The sequence below is a fragment of the Bactrocera latifrons genome, unplaced genomic scaffold (assembly GCF_001853355.1).
Source record: "Bactrocera latifrons isolate USDA-ARS-PBARC rearing strain unplaced genomic scaffold, ASM185335v1 scaffold_54, whole genome shotgun sequence".
Classification (NCBI taxonomy): domain Eukaryota; kingdom Metazoa; phylum Arthropoda; class Insecta; order Diptera; family Tephritidae; genus Bactrocera; species Bactrocera latifrons.
The window spans coordinates 932,130-953,041 of NW_017537201.1; the positions used below are offsets into that span (position 1 = coordinate 932,130).

The 20,912-nt window shown below is 36.9% G+C and overlaps 2 non-coding genes across 2 annotated transcripts; both read left to right on the top strand.

Annotated features, from left to right (window-relative positions):
• Positions 1-15,327: 15,327 nt before the first annotated feature.
• Positions 15,328-15,399, top strand: Trnag-ucc. The gene has a single exon. It is a non-coding gene; the product is annotated as a tRNA-Gly (tRNA).
• A 3,068-nt stretch (positions 15,400-18,467) lies between these two features.
• On the top strand, positions 18,468-18,549 carry Trnas-uga. The gene has a single exon. It is a non-coding gene; the product is annotated as a tRNA-Ser (tRNA).
• Positions 18,550-20,912: the final 2,363 nt, after the last annotated feature.

The following is a 20,912-nucleotide window of genomic DNA, read 5'->3' on the forward strand; positions in this document are numbered from 1 at the left end:
CAAATGTTCTTTATAGAGCTTTCACTTATTGTAAGAAGAGCTTTCAGAGTTTTTCGAGAAAATAACATTCAAGGAAAACTCCCAATCATTGCAGTAGTACATAGAGTCTCTTCTTTTTCTACGTTGACATTTTTTATTATAGCTGCCATTAATTGTAAGAAGAGTTTTTAAATGAGCTCCGGAGAGAGATTTCGTCTGCAGTCAGAAAAATAAAAGTAGAAAATGTAATCATCATAGAAGTATATCGAAATTCTCCTATTTTTTGTGTATTGCAGCTTTGACTAAGTGTAAGTAAAAACTTTCATTAGGAGAAAGCTTTCGCCTGAATCCAGAAAAATAAAAATTATAATAATATATAAATAGAAGATTCTTTAACTCTTTGATTGAGAATTTTAGTGGAGCTTTTAGTTTATGTAAGAATAGCTTTTATCGGCTTCGGATCCTCAAAAATATTTTGAAGAAAAATTCATTTGATTTATATTTTGAATCCGTTTTCCTGAATAGTAAAAAGAATTTTTGTCCTTAAGAAGTTTTCGGCCGAATTCTGGAAAAAATAGTTAAAGAATTGTAAAAGATTTCGTTTTTCATTGTTGAAGCTTTCATTGAAGCTTTTACATTTGGTAAAATAAGCTTTGGACCGAAACAAGTCTTCGATCAAAGGAGTACTTCTGTGTCAAACTGCATCTTACACGCTATAACCACGACTTTCAACAAGTCCGATGCATCAAAGTTACATTTGTTCACCGAAGGAATGTGAGAACCTAATATCTTCATTAGTTACTTACCCTACAGAATGTCTTGAGATTCAAAAGTGATAATGCATTTTATGAACCACTTCTTCAGCATTTACCTATTGTTTGGAACACAACAGCTTGGAAGATTTCGGTAATCAAGAGGTTAAGGATTTTAGGTGACTAATCTTCTGCTTCTGAGCCAAGCTTCGAATCAGGAGATGTTGCTTCAACACAGACATGAACGTAAAAATTTTTCCTCGCTGATGAAAATATTATTTCGCGTTTGCTCCCTCGTCTGAGTATCTATCGTAGTGAATAGGGCATACCGCGAGAAGGTGAGGTTAACATTTGGGAGGGATAGAGGGCCCAGGCTCTATGGAAAAATATCTTTAGAAGGAAAGCTTAAGGAGGCTACTTATTTTTGTGGATAAACCCCACCAATCTGATATTCTAAAAAATATATTTACGTTTCCATTGATCCACTAACGCTTTTAACCGTCGACAGTCAACTCTAACTTCTACATGGAAGCTTGACCTTATATTAACCCTTCATATTTGTACACTTTAGTATTAGTATTTCCGTTACTCGTATCTTTTTCTTAGAGACTCGATACTGCAGAATGAGTTGAGAGACTCGAGTTGGGAGAATCTTATACAGCGCTTACCTTTTTGTTGTGTTTACCACTGGTTTGTTTGCGCTTGTTTTGTGTCACTTTTAATTAGGCATAAATTGGTTTGACCCTGCGAGGGGGAAGTGCAGGATTACTTACGCAAAGAAATATACAATAACACATGCATTCAAACAAATATTCGGTAAAGCATCTCCAGCACGCATGTAGCATAATAACCCAACAGAAAAGACTACGACAACAACATTGGGATGGGAATCTTAGGTTTACATGGGCAAAAACGCATACACTCGGGCTTGAGCCTCCTGTTGACCGATTGTTTTATGGCTCAAATAAACGCATAATCCATCGCCCAACAACAACAGCTACAGCAGGAAAATGTACAGTTTATAATTGCTTGTAAGGAAATGCCACCATCGCATTTTATGTTGCATATAAAATGTGCAACATTATGATTTACACAGAGTGCGGAGTAAGCCACTGAAACTAATTGAGTCATCTCTTCTCGGTGTAGGCGCGAACGTGTGCCGCCAAGAGCCAGTATGTCAGCGGATGTATTATACATACATACCTACTCATGCACCGTAAAATAATAAGGTGAAGCATATATGAACACAGCTACAATATCTGTGGAAACACTTTTAAAAGTGCCTCCACATTTTTATATTCTTGCAACATGTTGCAGAGTTTAATAGTTTTGTTCACCTATATACCTAATAGAAAGATATTCAAACAGAAATTGGGAGAGCGTGATTTTCTAAGAACGGTGCGGGCCTAATATGGACAACTTCGGGAGAAAAATAATTACCAAACTTTGTGCACCTGAAGGTATTTCCCTGCATGTTGAAAGAGCATGAAATGTTCGGTAACCTTAAATCCTTCAATTCAACGCGGTTCTTGATGTTGTAGTAAACAAATCTTTGATACCAAAAAGCTGTGTTTCGAAATATGGATCCAATATAATTCAGTGAAGGCCAAAACCGAAGTGAATTATTCAAATAAACGTATGTATAAGAAAAATATACTCACTTATCTGGCAACGCAGATGATTTTGGGTGCTCTGGTTATATAAAAAATTGGTTATTTACCATATGAATGGAAGGTTTGTGGTTCTAAGTTAAGCAACCAAATCTGGAATATTTTTTGAGTCTTGTGATATCGGGGTAGAACTATATATATAATTTGGCAAGCGCTTGGTTTCCGAAAAATCAGAAAGAATGAGTATTTAAGTATATTTGAAGAGTTTGGAATTCCTTCAGTAAAGAAGTGTACGGAAGAATCAATGGAAAATCCACCATTATTGGTTATTTTTAGAACTTATGATGAAGAACTAATAAATATACTGGAGTGTAATTTTCAGAGGTCAATGTAAATATATAAGTTGGTCTCGAAATTTAACGGTGGTATCATTGTCAGAAATAATCGTTTGCAGTTCGAGAAAATAGGTTTTTGTACGTCTTAAAATTCTTTTAATGTTTAAAAAATAAGTTAACAAAAATAGTAAAAGACATATGGAATAAATTCACACAGAACATAGGTTAAGTCTAAATTTCATTGTTAGATTCGGTTAAGAGATCGATCTTAATTGGTATCTTACTTAGACAGCTTAGAACCCCATTCAATTGAGGTACCTAACACTCCTTGTTGCCTCAGCCTATCACAAATTTGTTGAGGCGGGTGATATCAGTTTCGGCTATGACTTCTGTGTCACCGAAGGTACGACTGCCAAGATGTTTCAACAGTTGCAGTATCACCTCAGTAAGTAATTTTTTGAAGGATTGCCATATATAAAATCATATAAAAAAGGGGCAAGCATGGTGAAAGTTTTTAACACCGTTGCCAAATTTCTGAAATATGTATAACTATCGCATCCTAGTATGTACTGGTCTGAAATATTGATTTGTTTATGTGACATTTAAGTATATATAGGTATATTTTCAAGTAGGGTTGCCAATCTTCAAGAATAATAATTTCAAAATGTGCCTTTTGTTTGCGCCCATATTCAAAAACGTGATCTCTAAAATTGAAAATTTATGTCTTATAAGAATTGACTTAAAAAGGTTATCTTAATACATGGTTGCTAGATAATACAAATTTAGTTTTTATACCGACTAGGGTGCCGATTAATTTATTAAAATGCGTACTATAATTAGCTGAACAGTATGCTATATATATATATATTTAATCGAAAAATTTATATAGAAAACTTAGTATACACGATTTCAAACCTCAAAAAGTGCAAGCGAGCAAACTATGTATCTCAAAAAAGCAACTACTAAAGTAGTATTTATGTGTATGTATTATAGTTTATACATATATTTATATTAATAATATATATAAGTAGTTGTCCGACCGTTTTGCGGGTCGCTGAAAAATTAATAATTTTCACAAAATCTTTTGGCACTTTGACATCTCGGTTTGCTTTGTTCCGTGGCGTTCACTTTAATTTGGTAATTTTTCTTAGCCACCTAAGCACCGCACCCCCGTCGTATTGCTTCCTAAGTGGGTCTGTGGCACCCACTCAGTGTGCGCGCCACTTTGACGCCCGCCCAACAAATACCAGCGACGACGCTTCATTTCCCTTACAAGTTGAGATTCTTTTGGTGTCGCTGATTCATTTTTCTTGTTGCCTCAGTGACGCGTCTTGCGTGTCGGTTACACGTCTTTTTGCCGTTCACCACCGCTTCCTCTACTTAGTTCTTGTTTAGTTCCTTCCTTTGTCAGCTTTTGTTTTTGTTACTACTTGTTTGTTGTTTTTTGTCGTTTTCTTTTTTCTGTGGTTATTATTGTTTTTGTTGTGATTATTTTGGTTGCACTTTTCGCAGTGAAATGCAAGCTTAGCCCGAAAATTTATCCAAGATGGCGCCAAGAAAAATGATATGTCATAATTTGTTGGCGTTTTCTGTCAACTCAGCGGGTGAGTCAAACAGAAACTATGCGCGAACCATGCACATACAGATCTAACGGTATATGTAAGTATGGTGAATAACTTTGCCGTCTTTGACATGTCCTTCAGTGGGTGGAAAGGCAGAAATAGAAATTCATAAATACTGACAATGAGGCACAAGGATTATGTCTAGAAAAAATAATAAAAACTGAAATGAGATTACCAAATGAAGTCTTATATAAGAAAAGCTAATGTAATCCATAACATATCAAAGCTTATTGGTTTTCCTCTTTCTTCTTTTCTTTCCTGTAGAGACCTCTAGCAGTTTATTGGGATTAGAACCAAGAGCTTCGCAAATTCCTTAAGCAGTAAAAGGACTGACCTCTTTCCACTGCGAGTGTAACGAACGAGCAGCTGGAGAGTCAGGACAAACATTTTTGCGCGACGTGTTTCTGTGAGTGGTGTAAGCCGAAAATGCAGCGATCGTTAGAGTGAAACTCGGTAAATCTCCGACAGAGACGTTTGATATTATCAAGCAGGCTTACCCAGATGTTGCTTTAGCAAGAATAATAGTGTTTCGTTGGCACCAGAATTTGTGGATGACCGGGAAGAGGCCCGGAAGAATAAGCAAATCCAAAGTGAAAACGATGCTCCATGTCTTTTTTGACATCAAAGGCATCGTCCACCATGAATTTGTTCCTCCTGGACAAACTGTCAACGCCAAGTTTTACGTGAAAGTCTTCAAGAGACTCAAACGAATGGTCAATCGGGTCCGACAAGACACCGCAGCCGATTGGAAGTTGCACCATGACAACGCCCCGGCTCGTACCAAGGCCGACATGTAAACGCTTCCTCAGCTGCCCTACAGCCCGGATGTGGTCCCTCGGACAAATTTGTTTCCTTACCTGAAAAGGGCGATGAAAGGGATCCAAGCAGGGTTCACCTCAGCTGTCAAGGCTATTCCGGAGAATGCCTTCCGTGACACCTTCAATGCTTGGAAATAGGTAGCGGTGCGTCGACGCAGAGGAGCCTATTTATAGCAATCTTCATTTGAACGAAACTCCGCCAGTCTTGCAATCTATTTAAACAATTCTCGGTAAAAATTGATATTAATGCCTTCGTAACTGTCTTATCCACTGTAACATCGTGACCTCTCCTTTATACGGGTGAAAAAGTTTCTCCGATAACCTACCGCAAAACCAGACTCCAAATCTTAGCTGACAATATTCTGTAACATTCAAATTGACACTTAAAAAAACAAAAATATATCAAAAGTAGTGGTGGAATAACTTCACCTTTCTATTCACTTGTTCAACTCCAAGACTTTAGTTTCTTGTGAGGGAATGAATTCGAGTTGTATCACTCATTCTTACTTGGTCTGGTTTTCTGTCGAAAGTTACTCAATAGGTTGCGAGGGAGATCCTCATTTTAGAAACTAAATAATTTTATCGTCTTCCCAAAATTTTTATTATTTAATCCACATTTTTGTATTCGAAACTGAGCCAGAGGCACTTTCAGCTCAGAGCGCACACTTCCAGATTTCATTCAATACATTTAGCTGTTATTATTGTTTTTCTCACTAACCTATGATCTTTCTCACTACAATAACGCCGAAGCATCCAATCGCAACTATTATTGACTATTACCTATGCAACGCTTCAATCCGTCGAGCCACAAAAGTGACGTGTTGACATCCTTAATTGGAGTCCATTATGTCAGCTCACACATCGCTCAAGGAAGGAGCAAACACATACTGATGGGAGCACATAGTGGATGTGTGGCAGTAACGGCGATACGCAGCTTACGACTTTCGGCGGCACTGCAAGCTGCGACCCGCCAAATGCGGTCGATACGGCACAGCGGCTATCATGTCGCTTTACACTGACCAGCCTCGATGCGTCTGTCAGTCAAGTCGGCCGAACCGCAGCACATAAACGTACAGGCAATAGTTTATGGCCAGCGCTGAGCACTTAACTGTCTGCCGCGTCCTTGTAATGGTGAGCAACAGCAACATGCGGCATGTGGCATTGTGATGGCGAAAGACAATCAAATCTTTGCCAATTGAAACTGAAATTGAAATTGAAAAATTTCACAAAGCGAATCTCTAAGGTCGCATCAGTGCGACGGCCGACAATGGTAGCTACAACATAGCACAACAACACACGTTGACCGCCAATGGGTGGTTGACTGGCCCAGCACATGCGGCGGCCCGACGGCTTGAGTAACTACTGCTATTTTGCAAGGCGGCTGAGAGGCGGTAGCAGCGAGCGCGTAATGTGGCGTTGGTTGTTTGGAGCGATACGTTGATAATGATGTGGCAAGTGGCAGCAGCGACAATGTTGCTGTCGTAATTACTTGGCTACCACAACACTGTCGCTTTCACAATCACACATACACACATATATGTATCTTTGTACTATTAAGCCGCAATCAATCGGCTGTTTGCGGACTGCATTGTGGCACTGCCGCCTAGTGGTGACGGCGGTAGCCGTAATTTGATTATGCCGAACTCAGTGGCAGGCGGCGCATATTACGCAGTCTGCCGTTGACCGCGCACAGAATTGCAAAAACAATCATTTGCCGCCGTCGGCTGCACTTTGCATGTTGCCAACAGCGTTGCATTTCAGTGCGCAGATCCGCGGAAATGTATGTGTGTGTGCGTTCGCGAGTTGTCACTGTCATTGTTGCCGTGTCAGCGTCATCAATTCCATTGTTAGTGAGAGAGTGGCGGTGACGCTTGTCAACTTGAAGCGCCAGTCGCGCGCGGTGCTCGTACACACATCGTCCTCCAACTGCAGGCTTGCATTCGAGCGCCGATAAGTGTAACGCAAACGCGTAATTTTAGTTTCAACTGTTGTACTATTGTCGGCGGCGGGGTAAATCCATTGAAATCCCAGCAGCACTGCGTCAAGTGGCTCGTTGGCACCGCTGCGTCTGTCTATCACTATGTCAATACATTGAATTCGAGTGTCAATCAATTTGAGAGACAATGCTACTCAACGATATTCGAGTTATTATCGCTTCTCGATTACGTCGGCGGCTGGTGCTTTGCGGTGGATGAGCGCCTCCAAAACCGCGTCCGCTTATTCTCTCCACCTGTGGGGAGGTGGTCTCCATATTGAGTTTACTATAGAAAACTGTGAGTTTTTGAATTTCGATATTCGTAACTAGTGTACTTACTTATCGATAAGTAGTTACTATAACATATCAGTCAAGTATCAGCAGGCCATAACTTCAACTCACTCAGGTTTTGCGGTTGCCGACAATTTTTGCTTGGTCCTTACATGATCCAACTTCAAACGAAAGGCTAGTAAATGCTTAGATATTTTAGTTCTTGGGCCCACCTCAAAATAGCTCAGACGGATTATCCATCTTAAGAATGCAGTGGCCAAAACCGCGGTTTTTTCGAAAAATGGCATGAATCCGAGTTTCTGGCCACTGGATTCTTAAGACTCGAAACAGTTAATATTTTTACATATAAAAATCTTTGACCACGAAACGATTCCAGTTTTTATAAATTTTTTTTGGTAAATGAACTAAATTGCTGACCCGTGGAATGAATGCTTTCAAGGACGCTCCATAACAAATCGGTACTAGGCATCAATTAAGTACATGCACCGATGTTCCAGTTTTTTGTAATTTATCCGCATATTACAGCTTTCAAGGAATCCCGGACTCTAGCGACAAGTTATTTTATAATGAGACTAGTTTGGGTGCCTGGCCGCAGCAATATAACAGTAAACTGTGAGGCTGATGAGCTTGCTAGAAACTTCAGTCTCAATAGTTGCGTAACGGGAACGTATTGGATCTCCATTGGCTTCATAAGGTTTGCTACTTGGTCGTTGGTTGAGTCTCAGGATTTTTAGTCTCTCTAACTGTGGAATTTTGTAGGATCTCTGTTGACTTCATATGGGTTGATACTTGCCGTTTGGCTCTCAGACCAGCTGAGCAAGTGTTTTCCCAATGCAAGCAGCTATGCGGTCGCAAGGTCTTTCTGGTGCCCCGGCATAGAAAATGGAAGAGCAAGTTTCATCTTTCAATGATTGTAGGAGTTCTAACTGGACTCCGATCGATATTAATGCGATAAGACTGAACATATTAACGGATGTCAGCTGTATCAGTAGTCTGGAAAAAGAAGAGATAGAATCCACATTACATTTCCGTGTCATATGTCCCACTTTTGGCAGAACAAGGTAAAAGTACTTCGGATCTCATCCTTTAAGACATTCAGGTTGAGTAGTGAAAATAGAAATACACTACCCAAGCAAAATTGTTTCGATTCAGGGCGTTATGCTGATAACTGATATCTAACTATAGGAATTTTTCGTCTGGCATCAAAAGCATGGTACATGCTGTGGGAGCAGCCATCTAACCAAAATTAAACCGAAATTCCAACAGTTCAATGATCATAACCATATAAGAGACACTCGGGGATAAAGCAGACAATTTTAATTTCCAAATAACAATTGGGTTCTGTGGGAAGAGGTCTATATCGTCAAACACGGAAAAGCTTAATATTACATTTTTTTCCTCGACGACATTTTTACTTACAGAAAATTCCCTACACTTACAAGGCTCTCAGAAGGCGCGCGTCATAATCTCGCGTTTATCTTAAGAAATGTTGAAGTTGCAGTTGTCATGTTGTTATCTCATCACGGCGGCACTTCAATGTCGGTGGAGCGCTTACAACCGTTTCTTACTGCCTCCTTGATTGTTGTTGTGAGTAATTGTTTATTAAAGAAAGAAAGAAAGTACAAAAAAGAATCACAAATATAAGGAAACATAAAGAAAGTGTAGTCATATTGGCAGACAGGCAAAAGTCAGACACACAAGAATTGCAACGAAGACATAACGGCGCCATAAGCTCGTGCTAACCAACAGCTTCTCCACCTGTCGCACGGCGGAAGGCGCAGCAAGCAAGAAGGTAATGAATAAAGCGAGAGAAAAAAAAAGGAAAAAGACAATGAAAAATTCCGTCAGAACGTGCCACAAGCGTTGGCGCACAGCTCTGTTCCGTAATGACGTTTGTTTCGTTTGCCAAAACGAAGACGTAATGCCTACCGTCGCGCAACTCGCGACTCGCGGCTGCCTGCCACATGGCACATTTTAGGTCCGTTACCGCCGTGCCACATTAGCAGTAAACAGCGAAAACTTTTACGTCCTCGACGTCTTGATTGGCGTTGGTGGTGGCAGTGGCGACGTCGGTTTGAACCCCACATCTTGCCCGCTGCCTATTTTTCGGCAGTTCGACAGCTCGACAGTGGCTGGCTGAGCCTGAGTGCGAGCGCGCGCTTTGTTTGTTGCTGCTTCTTTGATACTTTTGCATGTTCTTTTTTCACTTTATTGCATTTAAGTTTTGTTTTTTTTTGCTTGATTCCTCTTTTTTGGTGCATTTTTTTTCGTTTTTGGCAATTGTGCTCTGGATCGACCTGACGGCAAGTCGTGCTATCTTCCAAAAGTATATGAAGAGGTACCCATATGGTTATATGTATGTGTATGTATAAGGGGAGGTCGAAAGTCTCACCTTTAGTATCTTATTTTGTTGGAGCTTTTTAGTGTTATTAGATTAAAATATGGTTCCGAAGGCCGTGTAGCCATACTGTGGGCTCACTTTCCGTTGGTTCTGATGAAAGTGTAACCAGACTATGGACTGATTTTGAGCCTTATTATTGTTGTTCTAACGACAGGCTTTAAAACTCTTAAGAAATCAAAAAACTTCAAATTATATAAAACTGACCCTGACAGTTCTAAATGAGGATTATAGAAAGTCTGATATATACATACATCATTGTCTTAAATGCGTTCATGCTTGGACTGTTAATTCGATTCGTTAAAATCCCGATATTAGCATGACATATGATATTTTCGGAAACCCGGAATTTCGGGATTACGCAATTTTATTATGCTGTAAAATGTTCCAAACCACTAAAACCAAAAAATAAAAACGTTAACTATGTATAGACTAGCCGCTCTTTCTATAGAAAATTATAATAATACAATAAAATAAAACTAGGAAGAGAGCGGTTTTGAGGTCTCGGGATGACATTCTAAGAAATCCCGAAATTTTGTTCTATAAATTTGATACAATCCTATATAAAACTATAAGGATAGCAGTTTATAATTTCGTGATTGCATTCTAAGAAATCCCGAAATTTCGGGATTCACTTTTCTATAAACAGAACAGGCTTAAAAATGTTAAAAACTGTTTCACAGAAAAGAAGCTAGTAACAATAAACATAAAAACCACATTAAGAGGGTGACCATGTAGTGAATATATTTTTTTTGTATAAAATCCCGAATTTTTGTAGCTTGAAAAGTGAGTTACGATTGTATTCTTCATTAAAAAATTTTAAAAAGTAGACCTTTTAAGCAATATGAGATATATATAAACAAACTGCCACCGAAATTAACTGAACATTTTCAAAATACCGAAATTTCGGGATTACAAAAGTGTGCATCGAATTCAACGGCTCCTCATTTGCTTTGCTTTTCATATTAATTTCCTCTAAATTGCCAACTTTTCTGATAAAAAAAATTCGACTAAACATCAAGATTCATTAAAACAACACCCCTGATTCCCTCTAAGCTTAATAAATCTGCAATTTAAGCAGTGATTGAATTTTGTCTTATTAATTTTGGAAGAAAACTTTTAGGTCAATATGAGATATTTATAAACACACTGATACCGAAACTAATTTGCAAGTTCCAGAATCCCGAAATTTCGGGATTGATAAAATTTTCAACCAATTCAAGGCCTCACCATGAACTTTGCTTTTCATATTAGTTTCCCCGACATTACAATTTTTTTTACAGAAAAATTCGACCAAACCTGAAGTTTCATCCCAAATCAACCCTGAATTTTTCTTGGCTTAATAAAACCGAATTTTCAGGCAAATTGGCAATGTCTTCTAATTTTATTATTATTTTTTTCTTATCTCGGGAATTATTAAGAATACTTATATGTATAACGGTAATTATTTTTTGACTCCGTTGGTTGTCGTACTTTTCGCTCACCAGTTGCGAGTAGCGGGTGCCATTCGGCGTCGCACAGCCTTCACTTCTGCACTCCCTATCACTGGCACTGCCACTTGCCATCACACCTTGACGCGTCGTCCCGCCACACTCCGCGCCGCTCCGCACTGCGCCGCTTTTGTTTATTGCTGGATTTTTCATATGTCAGCTATAAACGAAAATTTAACTGCTGAATGACGTCTAAAGTACGCGAAATTTTTGGCAATTCCACTCAAGCGCCCCAAAATGCACGTTGCCAACGCCGCTGGCAGCCTTTTAGATTTGCGACTGTTATTGTTGTTGTAATTGTATTTGGCGTTGTTGTTGTGTTTGTTGTTACTATTATTATATTTTCTGTTGTTGTTGTATTTGCTGTCATTATTTTTGTTTTGTTTGTTGTTGTTGTTGCTATTAACATTGACTGCGCCGGCATTTAATGTCTCAAAAGTATATTTTTGGACCGCTTCTATGGGCGCACGCACACACACATACACTCATACAGCAATGAATATACAGTTATGCAGAAGTTGCAGGTCGCTTGTTAATGTTGCCTCTAAGTTTTTGTGTCTTTTTCGCCGTTTTTGGTTTATATAATTTTCGATTTTTTTTTCTGTTTATTTGTTTCTGTATTTTTTGCTACATTCTCCCCGCTTTTTATTTCGGTTGTTTGGCATTTTGTAATCCTTTTCCTGTTTTGGCGGTTTGGTTTCATTTGCTCGCAGTCGCTTTGCTTCATTTCAGTTTGGTTCGGTTTCAATTTGGTTTCGTTTGTCGTGTGCTGTTGTTGTTTCCGGATTAATTTTTGCTATTCCGCTCTGTATGCATGTATAAATATGTGAGTGTTTGTGTGTGAGTGTGTGCGCTTGCAACCGCTTCCTTTGCCTTACCTCAACGCTCAGTGTGCCCTGCAAATGCTCAAAGAATGGTACGATTTTATTCCTTTTAATTTACTAAAGTGGCTTATTAAGGCATATCACGAGGTTCACTGCGGCTTCACACACACATGCATAGATATGGCACGTAGAGGCATTGCGACAACGGTACTGAAGAAGAGTTGTACGGGCGACAAGGCTTAAGGCTTATCGTTTGCGCCATTACCATTTTATTTGGCCTGTATGTATGTATATATAAACATACACATACGTAATTACACAAATACACACCATACACATATATGTATGAACTCCTACCAAACCTACCAAAAATAGTGCAAACCCCACTCTGTAATTTTTATTTCCGGCGTTTGGTGACTGTTCTTTGGCAGTTGTTTGTTTATTTTGTAATTGCTGTTGTTGTTTTTGTTTATTTTCTTGTTTTTCTTGCCGTTTCCATTTGTTTACTCTGGTTTGCTTTCATTAAGTTTTGTTATCCTTTTTTCGCCGTCAAGTTTTTGCCAAATATTCACTGTATAATGTGTCGTTGTCGTCTTCGGTTGGCCTAACGAAGGTTACGAAAATCCACCAAAAAACCGCAAACTACATGAAAATGCTATGAAATCAAAATAGTGATACAAAAACAACAGCATGCTTTTATGGGCGAAAGTAAATGATTTAAAATTGAAGTACCCCTCGAGGTATGAAGACGTTAAATTATGATTATTGTGAAAGTTCTTAAAGTTCAGACGTACTAAAGTATACTTTTAGGCGGCGAAAATACTTGAAATGGCTCGTAAATCTTTTCGGTGAAATTTTCACGATGTCGTTTTTTAATATTTTCGGATGTACATATGTATACTTATGTACATACATATAATACATACAGCGATAAATGAGTTGAAGTAGACTAAAGTTATGTGAAGTTGGGTAAAGCAGGATATTTTAGATGAGGTGGAGTGCGATGCTACTAAAGAGGTCCTTAAGGAGTGTTACAATTGCAAAACACATCGATTTTCTTTAAGTTATATTATCGAATGTAAAATATGCTTCGAATATGCGTGGTCTATTTTGCAAAACATTTCGGATACATGAGTCTATTTGTAAGAATTTTGTGTAATTGGCTCCTAAATCTTTATACACGTTTCTTTCGAACTTCTGTTTTCAGAGTCGGCGAGGAAAATTTTCCCGAACGGCTGTACCGATTAAGTCGAAATATTCGCACGACCTTTTTAAATATAAATATCAAATAATGATCGAAAGAATAGGATTGATTGTTGATAAAAAGGCAGGATTTTTTTCACACCACATGACTTTTTAGGACGGAGAATTTTTGTCAAAAATCAAAATTTTGACTATTCCTACGACCAACACCTTTATTCAGTTATTGCTATAATACTTTTTTATGGATATAAGATAGTTTTAATAGTTTCACCACCTTTTTCGAAGGTCGGCCTGGATCAGGGAATCTTTTGAGTCACCAATTACTAAAGTACATTAAATTTTGTAAGTATACATAATTCTAATTTAATTAAAGAATTACGTGGGTTTCCCGAGGTAAAAAACAACCAATTTGTTCTCATATAAAAATTAAATATTTTATTAGAATTTATTATTATAACAAACATATGTACACCATTAACAAAGAAATTCTGAAATTTTTGAAAAAAAAAAATTTTTTAACTCGGCCATTGCGACGTATTTCCGGTAACCGCTCGGAAAAAACATACGCCCGTGTTGGCAGGATAACTCCTTACGGGATCATCTAAAGTGAAAAAATGCGTATTTTGTTTAAAACCTTAACTTAGAATTTGGACGAAGGAAAAAAAACCTGAAAATTGGATTTATGAAAGACTTTTTTTTATAAAATAAATTAAAATTTTTGAAAGAATTGTATTTCAAAGACCTGTGTAAATTTTCATAAAGATCGGTTGAGTGTTCTCGAGAAATCTTTCCAAATGACTTCAAAACACAGTTTCGAGAAAAAAGCGTTTAAAGACGTCGCACTTAGCCTAGCTAGGGTGTATCTTCGACAATATTCTAGAGGAATTGTAGAATTTAATAAAACAATAAAAAAAAATCGAAAACCCAAAATCGAATGTGTATTGAAATGTTTTATGGAGACTGTTATGGAGTAATGATGTAAGTTAAGCCAATGTCTGATAGGTTAATATAAGACTACGATAAAGCGAGATCTATATACGATTTCCAATAATAAGTAAGGTTAGGTGTCTTAAGCAGCACTTCAAGCGAATGAGCTTTAACTTATCTCCTACAAAATTTAAGTAGTATATGGAAAATAATTTGTTGGTCAAGACTTTGAGCAAAAGTCACTTTAGTGGGTTCCAAAGACATAGTACTTGTGAACGCAGTTCTTAAACATTTGTGCCTCGGTTAAGCTAATTTATAATAGGCAGTTTTGTTATCTTCCATTCTTATTTTTTGGTTTCATAGGTTTAATTATCTTGCAATATTTTTCAAACATCCAATTAATTCTTCATCCAAGCCTGATACAGTAAAAGGTTTTGCAATTGCTATGGGAAAAATGCTCAGAACTCGAAGCTTTTATTAGGAGCTTCAACCATATTTTAGAGAGCTTTGTGTTATAAGTAATTATGTAAATACTAGTTACTTCAAATAATCGTGGGTTCGTAATATCATTCCTTTTATTTTGCAGATAGTCTGACAATCTTGGCTAATTTAATTTTTCCCCAGTTCCTAAAAAATAAAAGAGTTAAAAGCTTTGGCTATGGTTTCCCCGTCCCCTCAGAAAACGGATGTACGAAAGATAGGTGTTTAAAAATATAGGAACCGATTACAGAAAGTTAGAAAATCCGTTCAAATACAGTTAGATCTCCGAACTATTTACGGGGTATGCTTAAAATTTTCGAAGAATATTTGAAATTCGATAATATAAATGCACTCTTACTCAATGAAAATACATATACATATGTATCATAACCACGATCTTCAAAATATTCACATTTTGTATTAATATATTTTGAAAATTTTTTATTTCGGATTCGAATATTTCAAATTAATATCAACATATTAATATTAACACCATTAGCATTTGTTCGATTAAAAAGAAATTAATTGAATTTAATTATACTAATAAAATATGTAGGGACCCACATATTTATATATTCAAGTAGCTTCTAACACAATAATACTTTGTCAGAAAATTTTCAGCTGCATCGGTGGTGTAATGGTCAGCATAGTTGCCTTCCAAGCAGTTGATCCGGGTTCGATTCCCGGCCGACGCACACTTTTTTTTTTTTTTACTAAAGAAACATGTTTCTAGTATTTGTAGAGAAGATTTTCAATAAACATTTACATAACTCTATTCTTCCATATTACTTTCACTATCGGAATTAAAAATTCAACTAACTTGGTTATTTATTTTCTTAATTGCATATATACTTTATAGAGTCCCCGACGTTTAATTTTTGTACAAACATCGTGTACAGGGTATAAGAAATTAAATAAAATTTTGTATTCGATGTAACTCTGATTGCATTTTGCGAAAATCTAGTTAGTGAAGATTACAAAATGTACTACTGTAAGACTTTTTCTTGAAATTTCGTGCGCGAACACAATCGTCGAAATATTTTTTTCTAAGTTGGTCATTGACAGTCATCTGTGCCAAATATTACATCAAAATAATCATTAGCGTTTAGTATACGCTTGTCTTTCTGAAGTACAAAAAGTGTGTTCGGCGGTAATTGCGAAGATAAATCGACAACTGACAGTCTAGATAGATCTTACTGGCATCGTTGAAGTATCGGACAGATCAGTGAAAACCATTTTTGATTGGTTCCAAAATCACTGAAACAACTTTCACACTTTCGACAAACGGCGTCTAACGTCTGTGAAACCATGCTTTCCGACTATCAAGATGTCATGAAACGTAATATTACTGGCGATGATGTTCGGTCAACTTATCAATAAGGAATACTATAGAGTATTATACGTCGTTTGCGGGAAGCTATTCGTAAAGAGAGGTCGGAATTATGGGCCGCCATCTCTTGGTTTTTGCACCACGATAACGCATCGTCGCATACTGCATTCATTTTTGGTGAGTTTTTCGCAAAATTTTTAACCAATATCGTGCCGAAACCATCTTATTTAACTCTGTGTGACTTCTGGTTATTCAGCAATTACAAACGACTGCTCCGGGGAAATAGTTTAAGTCAATTGAAGACAATAAACGTGAATAGATACGCGCACTGAAGATTATTCTAGCAATTTACTTTAGCAACTGTTTCGAGGATTGGAAAAACGTGGTCATATGTTTATTGTGTGTAAAAGGTGTAAAGGTGTGTAAAAAAGTGTGTACTTCTTTGAGGGGACGGCGTAGGTTTAGAAGAATAAATCAATTTTTTAAAACTATGAAAAAAGCCTTACTAGTTTTTGTCATTAGTTTATAAATATTAAGGTAAACTAACTAGCGGATCCAAAATCGTCTCCTCTAGATGAAAGCATGGAAGTATTGTGTATTATGAGTTTTGAAAACTGATTGTAAATATTCGATTTTCGGAATAAATCAGACCTATATATACGTATTGATTTTACGAAACTGATTAAAACACAACTTAGATACATAATATCTACTAAAATTGTCGACTTTCACGAAAACTCTATCGAATTTAAAAAATCGTAAAATAAATCCATTTTAAAATCGACTTCATCTATTATTGGATATATAATATATATGTACATATAGTATATAGACATAGTATGTACATACTGTATATGTAAGTGCCTACTGCCGAAACATTAATTCATAGTTAATCATTTACATATAAATAGTACGTATCACGTTGTTTGTCCGCGATGGACACCTAAACTACTGAACCGATTTTAGTAAAATTTAGCACAAATTTAGATAGTTAAAACAATTCATTATTAAAACAAGTAAGGAAGCGCTAAGTTCGGGTGTCACCGAACCTTTTATACTCTCGCATGATAAAGTGATAATCGAGATTTCAGGCGTGGTTGTGAACCGATTTCACCCATATTTGGTACATGTCATCAGGGTGTTAAGAAAATATTATATACCGAATTTCATTGAAATCGGTTGAGTACTTCCTGAGATATGGTTTTTGGTCCATAAGTGGGCGACGCCACGCCCATTTTCAATTTTTAAAAAAAGCCTGGATGCAGCTTCCTTCTGACATTTCTTCTGTAAAATTTAGTGTTTCTGACGTTTTTTGTTAGTCGGTTAATGCACTTTTAGTGATTTTCAACATAACCTTTGTATGGGAGGTGGGCCTGGTTATTGTCCGACTTCTTCCATTTTTGAACTGTATATGGACTGTCTCTTATACACATCTAGATGTGTATAAGAGACAGGCTTAGTACTTAACCTTCTTATGGAGCCAAGAAATACGTGTACCAAGTTTCATCATGATATCTCAATTTTTACTCAAGTTACAGCTTGCACGGACGGACGGACAGATGGACAGACAGACATCCGGATTTCAACTCTACTCGTCACCCTGATCACTTTGGTATATATAACCCTATATCTGACTCTTTTAGTTTTAGGACTTACAAACAACCGTTATGTGAACAAAACTATAATACTCTCTTTAGCAACTTTGTTGCGAGAGTATAAAAAATCAAATTTTTCGAAATTCTATAGTAGAATACCCCCATAAGCGACAACTCTATTAACCGGACAGATCGCTGGTAACCAGACATTGAGAAAGCAGCTTTAAATTCGTTATTTTTTCCAATGAAATTTATTTATATGAACATATTCGGAATTACATCTCAAATACAATCCCTTGGAGTCTTATATGGACAAAAAAGTTTTCGCCTTTTTTCGTCAATAAAATTTTCACTGTATTGAATAGTTTATTATATGAATAATAGTATAAAATGCATACCACAGCAACGCGTGGCCGGATCCCCTAGTAAAATTGTAAATTGAAGATTTGGCAATGAAACATAAACTGAGCGAATAAAGAAATCTACACTTGTACATATACACGTGTAAAAGTTCAACTATAAAAAATTTAATACAAACATATGTACATAAATATACGCAAGCATGTTTGTGAGCAATTTGCGTCTATTCGCTATCTCAGCGCTTATGCTTAAACAATTTCATTCGCTTGGTAACAGTTGCTTCCGCTTAACAAATGAACAACAAATAAAGTGCCGCAGTTGATTAAATAACACTCGAAAGCAACAAATATGGTACATAAATAATGAATTAACAAAAAGCTAGCAACATTTAAATGACATAGAAAAACAATTACAACTACACACATACATTTACACATACAATTGGTGAACTGAGTAATTTGTCACCAAAAATTCCGCAGCTGCGGTGTCCGAGTGGTTAAGGAGATGGACTTGAAATCCATTGGGTTCTACCCGCACAGGTTCGAATCCTGTCCGCAGCGACACAGCTTTTTGTTGCTGCATTTTATTTTTATATTTTTATTTTATAAATCGTTTAAGAACATCTCTATTAGGTAGTTATACAAGTCTACCCAGTGAGATATGAAAAATATTTCTCTATTGAGGCACTATCACTGTCTAATAAATATTCAAAGCGAATAAGCAAATGCGAGATATCTAGCTACCGATGACCTAATATTAATATAGTCAGACAGATTGTATGATATATATATATATATGTAGATGTATCAGCTAAAAGATAAGTAGATAAATAGTTGAACGATCACTGCGTCGGTAGCAATGAACGTTATCGAAGTTATATTCATAGACACTAGTAGCATGGACATTTATTATTCAATATTATAGATATATAACGGGTGATCAAAGTAGATGGATTGGACGCGGATCGATTCGGACTCGCATTTTACGTCGAGATTATAATTTGAAAGTGTAAAAAACACAGCTTGTACAAGAACTGAAGCAGTTCGACCTTCCAAAGTGACATCGCTTCTTTCTATGGTCTCTTGAAAAAATCCAAGAAGATTTAACGCTATCGAGTCAAATTGTGTTCAGGGATGTCGCCCATTTCCGGCTTAATGAGCATGTAATCAGTCAAAATTGTCGAATTTGGAATAAAGGGTAATATGAGAAGATTCAAGAGCTGTCATTTCATCCACAAAGATAACGATTTGGTATCTCACACGTCGCATTCACTAAATGGATATATTGAGCAGATAATTTCATGTTTTAGGTCGGTCGATTAGCCACCAAGATCTGTGGATGTATAAAGTCTAAAGTTTTTGCGGGCAATCTCACTTCCATTCAGACTAAAACACAGCGCGTGTCATTCGCCTATTTCCCGTCGAAATGCATGAACGAGCCGTCGAAAATTCGACTCAACGGATGAACTATATGAGACGTCGCCGCGGCCAATATTTGAAAATGATAATCTTCAAAAATAAATGCCAAAGAATGATAGAAAATTTTCCCCATTAAATTTGAAGTTTCTGTGTTTTTTCTTTAAAAAGTAGGAAACCTCGAAAAGAACTATACTTTAGTATTATAGGCATATTATGAAAGTATCATACTTTCATTTAGTATTTATCACATTTTAAGTATCAAATATACTTTTTTTTTTTAGAAAAAAAAAAAATTCTTAGGAGACTAATTTCTAAATGTTTCGCGAACTGTGTCTAGTCAATTACATTTGCAGGATTTGTCCGCAAATTAATAGGACTGAGTTGATTTAAAAAAAATTGTTTGAACTAATCGTGACTATTCTTTAAAAAACTTTCCAAATATACTCTTTCCGCGTCGATGCAGCTCTGCCAGTGCGATTTCCAAGCATTGTAGGCTTCATGAACCACAGATTTTGAGAAATTTAACATTTGGGCAATTCCACGAGCATTTAGTCGACGGACTGAGTTCAAACCTTTGCGCACACGAGTCACGTTGTCGGTGTTTGTCGAAATCGCACTTCTCCCAGCATGGTCTTCATCAGCGACCTCTTTCCGGTCCTCCAAAAAGTACTGGTGCCACTGACACACCACTTCTTGCCAAAGCAACATCTGGGTAAGCTTGCTTGATCATATCAAAAGTCTCACACAGAATTTAATTGCGTACCTCTGCCCTAAAGAACGCTGCATTTTCGGCTTGCACCACTCCCAAAAATCTGTCGCGCGAAAATGTTTGTCCTAACTCTCCAGGTGCTGACTAGCCATTCGTTCGTTAGCTACGAACTCCATCTACCGAATCCAGTCGGTTTGCATGCTCCGAAGTGCAGTCCGGACGGGGAAAAAAAATCACGCCTATTACTTTCCGGATAAACCCTGTATGACATGTTACACCATCTAGCTCAACGTTCATTAATTAAATCATTGAACTTGTGAAACCCTGAATCAAAAAAGCTTGCAGCTTGATAACGCAATGTCTTTATGGCTGGTCGTAATCTTTGTTAAATATAAATTTTTGACCAAGTCACCCATTACTATAAAATTGTATATTTTATAATCTGTATGGATCTACAAATACAGTCTATGAGTTATTAGTATTAGGAATTAGACATGCTATCTTGACATAAAATGTTAAAATGCGATACAAACTTCGATACGTTTTAGCATAATTATAATGAAAAAAGTTCGCTCTACGAAAATTATCTCCTACGCGGAGTTTGATATACTACTTCTACTTATGTACATACTTTAAGCGCTCGCCATCGGAATGGTACAACATTTGCATACAATTTTATTTAAAAAAAAATGTGTTTTACAAAACACTAGGAACTTGTCGGAGTAATTGAAATATATTTCTTGATTCATTTAATGTGTATGGCATTTCGTTATGAAATCGGAAAAGTCGACAACTT